Source organism: Talpa occidentalis, unplaced genomic scaffold (assembly GCF_014898055.3).
Source record: "Talpa occidentalis isolate TD23 unplaced genomic scaffold, MPIMG_talOcc4v2.1 talOcc4.3, whole genome shotgun sequence".
Classification (NCBI taxonomy): domain Eukaryota; kingdom Metazoa; phylum Chordata; class Mammalia; order Eulipotyphla; family Talpidae; genus Talpa; species Talpa occidentalis.
This window is the reverse complement of record NW_023603184.1, coordinates 84855395-84866293: the sequence shown is the minus strand read 5'-3', so window position 1 is coordinate 84866293 and position 10899 is coordinate 84855395. Positions and strand designations below refer to the sequence as shown.

Genomic DNA, 10899 nt, shown 5'->3' with positions numbered 1-10899 from the left:
CCATATGGCAAAAGACAGAAAACAAAATGACAGTTAAGATATAAACAAAAAAACAAAGAAACAGATGGCAAAAGTAAAACTAAGCATATCACATGTTAGCAAACATAGATGGTTTAAATTCCACCATAAAAGTGTAAGATTATATAATTGCTTTAAAAATATTTAATCCATGTCTGAAACATAGCTTAAAAATGAAATAGAAATTTTAAACATAAAAGCAAATGGGAAAAGATTTATTTAGACATGTAATCACACACATTTATCATCCTTCTTGTGGTATATTAGTTAGAAGCAAATCACAGGTTTCTCCCCTCACACATTAAGAAAGGGGATCAGGGCCTCCAGTGGCGGTGCAGGCAGTTGAGCCTTGCAATGTGAAGCTGTCTGCAGCCTCTGCAGCACCAGTTCGATCCCGGCCCACCGGCGAGGGTCCCACATGGCGCGGCAGACCTCTCCTGTCTCGCCCACTGCTCCCCTCAGCAGTGTGTTTCATCAGTCTGCCTGTTATGTTCCCTGCTCTGTCTCTGGTGAATCCTCTCACCCTCCCACACATCTGGCTTGCACCCCAGTTCTTGTATAAATAAATAAATCTTAAAAAAAAGAAAAGGGATCAAAAAAGGGAATGGACACTAAGAATAAATGATCATAGGAGCCACTTAACTCTGTCCAGAATGATTCCTCTGGAATTATAGTGCATGAAGTGTGCGGCCACATGTACTGCCCTGTTCCTCACTGTCAGCTTCCCCTCAGCAAATAACTCAAGCAAGAACCTTAACCAGTTCGATTTCTTCCCTTTTTGGGGGGCGGTGGTACAGAGGTGGGGGAGTGACAAGTTATAAGATCATTATTTTAGGTCCATTTTAAAAATTATTTTCTTGTAAAAGTTTAATTTTCATTAAGTTTTTTTTTTTATTATTATTATCATTTATTTAAGTTGCTGTTTTCTCCCTCCAGCAGCTCAGTATTATTAGGAACTTTTTCAGAGAATTCTACTATTTTGGCTATTTGTGTGCTTTGTCTGATATTTGGGTTATTTGTCAGTTATTATTTTCCTTTGATAACTGGGGTTCAGGTAGGCCTCTAGGTTACCTTAAATGGTGAAGTTACTATGGTCTTTACTTTGTAGGACAAATATACAGCATTAACCAGTGTAGCAGTCCCATGTTTTGACAACAGGAGGCAGCCTTTATCACCCCTGTTCTTTCTTGTGGGTTTAAACATTGAGAGGACTTGTTAAGCATTTTTCTCACCTCCTTGAAGTTCCAGAATTATCAGTCACAGTCTCATGGACTGATGACCCTTGCTCTGAAGAGTCATTGGGAACCTGCCATGTTCTACTCCTGGAATGCCCAGCACAAATTTTCTGGCATTGGATGCAGATTCCTGGTTAGTGGAAAAAAGAGAACATCCACAAGTTTTCTCCAAGTAGATGCTAAACATGCCCAGGTCTGTGCTCCCAAATTTCAGTCTCCAATAGCTGTGTTGCTCAAAACAGCATGTTATCTAGAGTTGGGTAAAGATAGATTTCTAACTTCCATCTTCACAGAAGTTCATCTAACAAGTCGTTCTGTCTTACACCTTTCCTCTACTAGTTCTAGCACCCCTGAGTGCTAAGATTGAACAGCTTAACTTCTTGACTGACTTAACCTTTAAATTTCTACCTGACATTCTGAGCAAAGAAATCAGCACGGTGGGTCATGTGTGTGTGTTGGGGGGGAGGGATTGGGGTCAAAGTGGGGTGTGGGAGGGTGCTGAGAATTGTTTCAAATACAAACTTTGAATTCATCCCATTTTTATCCCATTTCTCACCCTAGGTCCCTTGTATCTCATGCCTCCATCACCTCTCCTGATTCTGCATGGCCCATTCACTCATTCCCATCTCATTTCTTTTCCCCGCTGCACATCCTTTAAACTTTGGCTTTTCTGAGTTTCATATAATCAATTATACTTCTCCATCAGTTGTCAGTCTTACAAGGATATAATGAAATCTCTACAATACTGATGTCGTCTCATTCTCTTTGAACTTGTAGGTTTATGGTATTTTTATTCTTAACTATTATTTTATTATTTATAATTCACATCTTTAATTGTAACTCCCAGTTGTTTGGAAAAAACCTATTTTCAGACCTTTGGTCTTAATACAGTGATGTGAATCCTGTTCTTGAGTTTGTGCCACAATGTTGAACCATTTGACTATAAATTTGTTTTAATAAATATAAAAATTGAGGACGAATGCTACATCAAGTGATTTGTGTAAAGTTGTAGGAGTATACATAGTGATTAAACAAATAAGAGAATTTATCATGAGGACAAAATAACGCTTCAATGTTTTTACAGTGAGCATGAAATTATGTTCAAATAGGGTTTACATGTATTCGTAATCACAATAAATTATTAATGACAGTTATAATAGTACTGAAAACCACTATTTTTTAGAAGTTCATATAGGAAGATAATAATTATCTATACTTTGTAATAAAAAAGAAAAATACCGGATGGTCTCACTCATAGCAGGAATCTAAAAAACCTAAATAAGGGACCAGGAAAAAAAATAACTATAAGAAAGAAAAAGCAAAATCAACAAACAACTATGAACCAGAGACACACTGGGGGGGCGGGAAGGAGGGATTGGTATCAAAATAAGGGGGTTGCAATTGTATGGGGAATATAAAAATAAAATTAAAAAAATAAATGTATAAACCTCAAAACTGAAAATAAAATAAAATAAAATCATTTGAAAAAGCCTTTGGAGGATGTTAGCCATTTAAATCTAAGATTATTTGAAAATCTGAGCATACATTAAAATTCGAAGATGGGACTGAAGTACAGAGGCAATTTTCCCTTATAAAGAGAGATCATTTTCCAAGTCATAGAAGTGAATTCGTGACTATGATTGCCAGAATATAGAAAAAAAGAAAAATGTGTATGTGTGTTTGTGTGCTGTGGTGTGTTTGTGTGTGCTGTGGGGGATGGAAGAACACAAGAATACCTCCTAAGGCACCCTAATATAAACTTGGTAGAATTTTAAGCAATGGAATTAATGAAAAAAATGTGCAGGGCCTCCCCTGATGGCGCAGCGGTTGAGCGCTGGGCTGGGAGACTGCCCGCAGCCTCTGCAGCGTTGGTTCGTTCCCCGGCCGGCGAGGGTCCCACAAAAAAAAAAAAAAAAAAAAAAAAAGTGCAGAATACACTGAATGAGATGAAGCGATTTAGTGAATTGAGAAATTAGAAAAAGCCATCACTGTCAAGATCAGAAATAAATGAGGTAGAGTTAATCTAAGACTGTGAAGATCTCCTATTCCAAATACAAGAAGCCAACTTCACGAACTATAAGAAACGTTTGTCATTATAGCTACTCAGTCTATGGTTGTTTGTTATGGCAGCCTGAACAGACTAAAATGCTAAGTTAGTCAAGAATCAGAAAAATAACCTTTTCTTAGGCATCCCCTCATTGAGAGGACCTAGAAATCACCCCATGAGCCTTGACGCTTTCTAGATCTTGCAACATTTTGCAACAAACTGTGTTTTTTCTGTATTCAAATTAATACAGATTAATAAGATATTACAAATCACCAATTAATCACCTTTCCTGGAGACAAAATCAACATGTTCCTTTAAGTCTAGGTAACTCTCTGTATTGTCCCATATTAAAAAAAGTAAGGTACATATACAGCCCTATAAAGAAATGCTACAGAAAGTTACAGCATAACATGGCTTTCTTTTGCACATTACAATGAAACTTAGAGGTTTTCCTTTCTTATGTTCCAATATGTAACTGTCAAATTAATCACTCTATTATTATGAAATATTCCAAACAACTACACAAACAAGACTGGTGTCTCAGATTACTGTCTCAGTTACTGGATGGAGGAATTAGAGGCAAATTCATTTCTATACCATGGTTTGTTTGCTTTTTGTTTTTGTTTTTTGGTATATAATAGGTAGAAATCATTTGTATGTTTCCAACTGAATGAAGAGGGGAAAAAAATTCACGAAACATTGATAGTTCCTTTTGTCTTTGCCATTCTGGCACTTGCCTGAGCAGATATGAAATCCCCACTTTTTTTTTGTTGTTGTTGTTCTGAAATGGCTGTATAATCAATTTGGGCTTATTTGCCTATAATATTTTCAAAATATAGCACAAAATTTGATACACCCTGAAAAAACATGGACATTTATGGAACCTATCAATTTAAAAGTTAATTTGATTCTATGGTCTAGCCCTGTTATTAATTCATTAAATCCTAAATTCCTATTTTGTATCACATATGTTGAAAGCACTGAGTACCCTAATCCAGCAATGGCACAGAAAACCACTACTTATTCACCAAATTGTAAAATATAAAATCTGAAACTGCTAAGTGCTGTGAGAATGTGGAACAAAGAATTTACACTGCTGGTAGAAAGGTACATTGGCAAACAGTTTAGGATAGTCAATGCTCATTATTCACAGATTCTGTATTTGTGAATTTGCCTACTCACTACACTAAGATTTATGGGTAACCACTACATCAATACTCATAACGCTTTTGCAATCATTTGTGAAAATGCACAAAATAGTGAAAATTTTGAGTTGCCCAATACACACATCCCCACATAAGCGAGAAAGAGTAATGTTGAGCCCTCTCATTTCAGATCTCTCACAGTAAATGAGTATCCTTTCGGGTGCCATGTTTTTCACATGTTTATGTTCTTTTTTTGCTGATTTTACTATTTAATATGCAGTGCATATATTGTGCTGTCTGGTGTCCACAAGTGCTAAAGGATGTGATGTGCCTTATAGAGAAAATATATGTGTTCTGGACGCTCCCCTTGCCCCGCCCTGGTGGTGCAGCAGGTTGAAAACAGCACTGTGAAGCTGTCTGTAGCCTCTGCAGTGTGGGTTTGATTCCTGGCCGGTCAGGGAGCTACCCACATAGTGCAGCAGACCTCTCCTGTCTTGCCCACTGCTCCCCTCAACAGAGCTTTTGGTCCATCTACCTATTCTGCTCCCTGCTCTGTCTCTGGTGAATCTTCTCACCCTCCCATGCCTCTGGCCTGTACCCCAGCTCTTGTATAAATAAATAAATCTTTAAAAAAAAAAAAAAAGAAAATATATGCATTCAGGCCTCCCTGGTGGTGCAAGGGGTTAAGTCTCAGCACTGTGAAGTTATCCACAGCCACTGCAGCACAAGTTCGAGCCCCAACCAAGATACTAACCCACATATGCCACAGCAGGCCATTCCTATCTCTCTCCTGCTCCACTCAGCAGTGTATTTCAGTAGATCTGCCTGCTCTGCTCCCCACTCTATTTCAGGTGAATCCTCTCACCCTTCACACCTCTGGCCTACACTCCAGTTAGTCTACATAAAAATAAATAAAATCTTTTTTTAAAAAAGAAAATATATGTGTTAGATAAGCATTGTTCACACATGACATATAATGCTGTTAGCCATGAGTTCAATATTAATGACTCAACAGAATATATTTCTTCAGCAACACATGCACTAAAATTGGAACTATATAGAGAAAATTAGCATGGTCCCTACATAAGGATGACATGAAATGTGTGAATTATTCCATATGTTGTGTGTGTGTTTTTTTAAAGGAAGTCTCTAAACAGAAATGCACATATAAGAATAAGTTTATCTATTAATGGGTTGATGAAAATGGATCAGAGGCCCATGGGAATCTAACCTAGTATTGACCTAGGAGCAGTGGTTCACTGTTCACTAATTCAGTCTTTGTGGCAACTTTATGGTATAATTTCCTTAATCCTGTGTGCTTTATCACTACAGAGGCAATGCTTGCTTCTTCTAAAGAAGCAAATCCTGTCATTTGATGGCATATTCCCTTACCTATAACAAAAAGATCATATTCCAAAGAGTGTTTGCTCCTTGTCATTATAAATTTCCTCCAAACTAGCACCTATTCCTCTGAAAATTAAATGACATTCTGACATTTGGGTTTCATTTTTGAGGGACAGAGGAAGTTTTGACTTGAGGTTAGGTAAAAATGAGGAAACAAAGGAACAGACACTTCACAGAAACAGGGCAGTCCCCACTCCCATGGAAGCTTTTGGCCTTATGGCCTGAATATGACTGTGAAGAGATGCTCCAGTCTCTAACCATTGGCTTGATTTTCTTTGGTACCTCTTTGTGGCACAAACTCCTTGTTTGCACAGCATCATGGGATCCAGATATCATTCTGTGACTCTGTTTTTCCATTTTCTAAATCCACTAAAGTTTGAAAATCCATTTTAAGAATTGGGGGGTGACTGACTTGGAAGGGGAGACAGCAAAGCCTTTGAATCACAAGCTGGAACCTGTGTCAAAAATAACACATTGCCAGCTTGAAAACAATAAAAGTAGCTAATGTATATTGAGTTTATTCTATGTGTACAATACTATGTTAAATATCTTATATGGAATATTTTATTTAATTCTGATATTAACTTTAAGAGGAAGATATTAAAATTACCCACATTTAGAGGTGAGGAATTTAGGGTTAAGTGAATGTTCAAGGTCAAACAATTAGGAGTGGTGGTAATTGGATTTGAATCCCTTTAGTCAAATTTCAAACTATTGTCTTCAGTCACTATAATTTGTGTCCTTCCAAGGGATTATTAAATTTCCCATTCAACCTAAGACTTGAAACTCCCTTAAAAGAAATATTCATCTGAGGCAGCAGAGCAAAGCAATAAAGCATAGAACTCACTATTTTCCTGCTTCCTCACATCACAAGGGTGTAAGCTGTTTTTCTTTTGGGGGGTATCTAATTTAATGAACTCTTTTTGTTATATGAACAGAAATCAGAATTATTGTTCTATTTTTTCAGAAATCCTTTAAGTGAGTGAAATTGAATTAACTATCTCCCATTAAGAAGAGTAAACTGGAGATGATTTGACAGCCAAGTAATGTAATTTAGGGGTAGAGAAAGCGAGTGTCTAAGATTGAATCCATTGATCACAAGAATGGGACAAGAAAAGGATTTAGTCCCTATATGTCCCTTGTGGAAAACAGTGTATATACTTCTATTGTCCCTACTCTTGATTCTATGGATCATCTCAGCAATCACTGTTGTCACATTTTGGGCTAAAATTTGCCTTTTTTCCTCTCAGAGCTTTTGTGTTAGTCTCACATGAGCGTTGCTAGAACCTCAAAACTTATCTGAAGAAGAGATCATAGAAATGGCCACACTCTGGTCATCTTGGATGTATGGCACTGAGAAATCAGGAAGCCTATCAAGGTGGGATGCTGAGAGGAAGCATGTGTCTTGTTGCTTTTATACAAAGGGATGGACTACGAAGATTTAATTAACTTGAAATACACTATCAAATTAAGTGTAATTAAATTATTGTGCTATTTTTAATTGTTCAGGCTATTCATCTAAATATCCTGTATGGGGTAGGGATGAAATCCTACATATAAACTGACATACACACACATACATACACCATATAGGTCCATAGCAATATATTTAGTAAAACCTCCACTTTTGTAGAAAGAAAAAATTACAGACTTCTGTTTTCAAGTAGATTTTGCAAACAGATGGGATAGATTGGTCATCAGATATTTGACTCTTCTAGGTGAGGCATTATTAAGATATGTATGGAATACTTTTTTAAAGGAATTCTGATAAATGCAACCAGTTACATAGTGTGTTTGATGTTTTGAGAAAAAGGTAAGTGGAAGAGTCAATGAAACACAAATGGAAACTAAGTTATTCAAAGGAACTACTCTACAAAATGTTTGTTTTATCTACTTTGGCTCTTTTGGAGTGCAAGAACATTGACCCCACTAACCAAGCAGACTTCAATCCTGGCCAGACTGGAAAGGATCTATAACAGCACCCCTAGGGAATCTTTAACAATGGATCCTTATGAAGATGATGATGTTTTTGTTGCATGTGACCCAATCTAAGTCTGAACTAAGAACTGTTTTCATGTTTACGTCGGCTAGAAAGAGACACATGATTATCTCAGACAGATTTTGGTTCAAATTCAAACAGATATTTTAAAATTATTTGTTGAATATTTTTTTAGAGTCAAAACACGAAGGTAGAGAAAGAAATCACTGTTGCTATCTTCTCTGTTAACCACACAATTTATCTCTGGTTCTACATATGTCATTTTGCAAAATAAGAGAAGAACATTTTTAGTCATGGTCATAGGGGTGTCTCACCCACACACAAAAGCTCTGAGAGGCTTATTCAAGAATTCCTGTCACAAATTATAGAAGTTCCTCGAGTTACATTTCCAGAAGTACCTGTTCTTGTTCCTGATGAGGTCTCTGAACATCCTGTTAGTTACTAACATAGTCACAAACAATTGACATGATTAAAAATATCGCTCAATGCATGGGTGCAAAGCTCCACATATTTCTGCACAGTGGGGAAAGAGAATGGATTGACATCCATACCCCATGTTACTGCTTCCCTTCCTGCTGATTCTGTTCTGTGAAACCTATCAGTGTTCAGTTTTTCATTTTTTGATGGGCTGTTGTTTTTACATTTCAGGTTCCTGGCAATAATATTTACATAATCCTTAGTCTTTGTGCCTGCAAGTGCTCAAAACTCAGAGTAAGCACTCCTTTTTGGAAGGTTGCATTTCTTTCCATTGTGCTTACATAAAATACAGACAAGCTGGGGAATTTTGTTGCTTGGGGGGGGGGGGGAGTTTTGGTCATTTTACTTGATCCAGAAGATATTTTTCTTTCCTAAAATTTCCTTCTGCCTACAGGCTATATTCTGTTTTGTATACCACTGATGGGTGGGTTATTTGGAATTATTTTCTTAAGGTCAGGCTTGTTCTATGCCTCTCTCTACCATTAATATACATCATTATGCCTTACTAGCAACTTAATAGCATAAAGCTGTAACTATATCATTATATTATATCCACTAGTGTTTTGTGACACATGCCCCGATACCTATGAAAGACTTTCCTCAGCCAATTTTCTGTGAACACAGTGATGAAGCTTCAGCCTCAAGGAACTTCAGGATGTTTTTCTTTCTGATTTTGAGTCTTTAATTATAGCAGATGTTCTTGAAAACAAGAAATCATGGGTTTTGAAATTTCTTCATATATTAGATTTTATTTGCAATGTTCCAAGCTTTAGGTAAACTCTCTTGGTTTTTAGAGAACTACGTTGAGAAATGTTTTGTCTAAGAAACATCTAAAGGCAACTGATTGATCCCTTAAGGAGTAAAACCATAACTGTGAGTTCTAGGCCTCCACAGATGATTCTTACAAAGTTTAGGGAAGTTGACCAGACTGGGAAGTTGTGATGGGTTGCAGACCCCAGCTGAATCCTGAGAAGAGGATATTGGTCACTTCTGCACATTGCTGGGACTCCTCCTCCTTTTACAAAAGAACTCAGCAAAGTGGCAGGACTCATAAAGCTAAAATATCCTAGCGATTCCAGTGTTACTAGACTGGGAAATTGCATGGAATGAAAATGAAAAAAAAAAAGGAAAGAATAATGAATTCCTGCTCTGTGTATAAGACTTCAATGAAGTCTTTAATAATTATTGAAAACTTTTCAATTAATTTGAATTCACAGAGAGGAACTGTTTTAAGCCAAACTGATTCAGGCACCTTTAACAAAACAAAAGACTTTCCCCAACAAAACAATTATACCAAACTTTGTGAACAATCATGGGTTTTCTATACCAAATTAATAGTTTGCTATATAATTTATGTGCTAATTTCAATTTCAATTCCACTGTCAATCCCATCTGTTATTGCTTCAATCTTGAATTAATGAGGCAAGTTAGAGCTGCAAAATGTCAGATCATCTGAGGGCATCATTCTTGTGTAAGGTCATAGAAAATGAAAGAGTTTTGTCATAATTCAACAATCCATCCCATTTATGGAGTCATAACATGTGAAATCTGGAAGGTTTGTAAAATATCATCAAGTCCAGATTTATAGGTAAGAAACCTAAGATAAAAAGAGTCAAATTGATTCATCCAATGTTTGTAGCCAGTGTTCCTTGCCCATGGTTTTCAGCCTTATCAGGATAGATGTACTCTTTAACTCATCTGAATACTGCATTCATCTGCTCTTCTCATGCAGATTTAGGGACACTTCACCTCTCAAATGCTCTCACTGGAGTAAAAAAAGACTTAAATTTCTTCATTTCCTTCTTAGCTTTTACAGATACCATTTGCTCAGGGCCTATATGTGTCATCATTGTGTTAATACTTTTATATGCATTGTCACATTTTATCTCATACATATAGGAAAATGAAAGCTTTGAAAGGTTGGCTACTTGTTCAAAGTAGTATAGCCAGTAAGGTAGAAAGGCATAGTTCTGAAACTTGAAGATTGTGCTCTTCGCTACGATATTCTGCTGCTTCTTGCTTTGGGTTTGACCATTTATTGTATGCTGACCTGGACTAGAAGTTTCAGGGCTCATCTCTGAGCTCAGAGGTCCCCACATCCCCTCCAGTGTCCTTTCATTAGAGAGGTTTCTGCCCATAAGGCTGTGACTCACAAACACCTTCAGAGGTCCAAGTAGTAGAATCCATTGTCCCCTTTGAATGCCCTTGTGATTCTTGTCAAGCAAATAATCTTGCTCTCTAGCAAGAATTCTGAAATGGCATTTTTGCCTGTCTGCCTTCCCAAACTCCACACCCTGAAGGCTGGCACACTGCTGCTTTGACCATGGTCTGAGGATAGCTCCTGACTGGGAATGTTCACTTGCCATGAATTCAGGAGACAAAGGGAGCATGTAGGAAATGAACCCAAATTGGATGGAGCCAGGTCATGGGCACTTTGCATGTGATGCTGTGGAATTTGACTGAGCAGATACTCAGTAATGAATAACAACTAAAGATTCATCAGCAGGGGAGTGACAGGCCCACATTTGTAGAAGTATCAAAGGCAGAAAAAAATATTTTGAGGAAGAAGAGGTG

The 10899-nt window shown here is 37.2% G+C and overlaps 1 non-coding gene across 1 annotated transcript; it reads left to right on the top strand.

Annotated features, from left to right (window-relative positions):
* Positions 1-5463: 5463 nt before the first annotated feature.
* On the top strand, positions 5464-5568 carry LOC119256400 (U6 spliceosomal RNA). Its single transcript, XR_005127740.1, has one exon. It is a non-coding gene; the product is annotated as a U6 spliceosomal RNA (small nuclear RNA).
* Positions 5569-10899: the final 5331 nt, after the last annotated feature.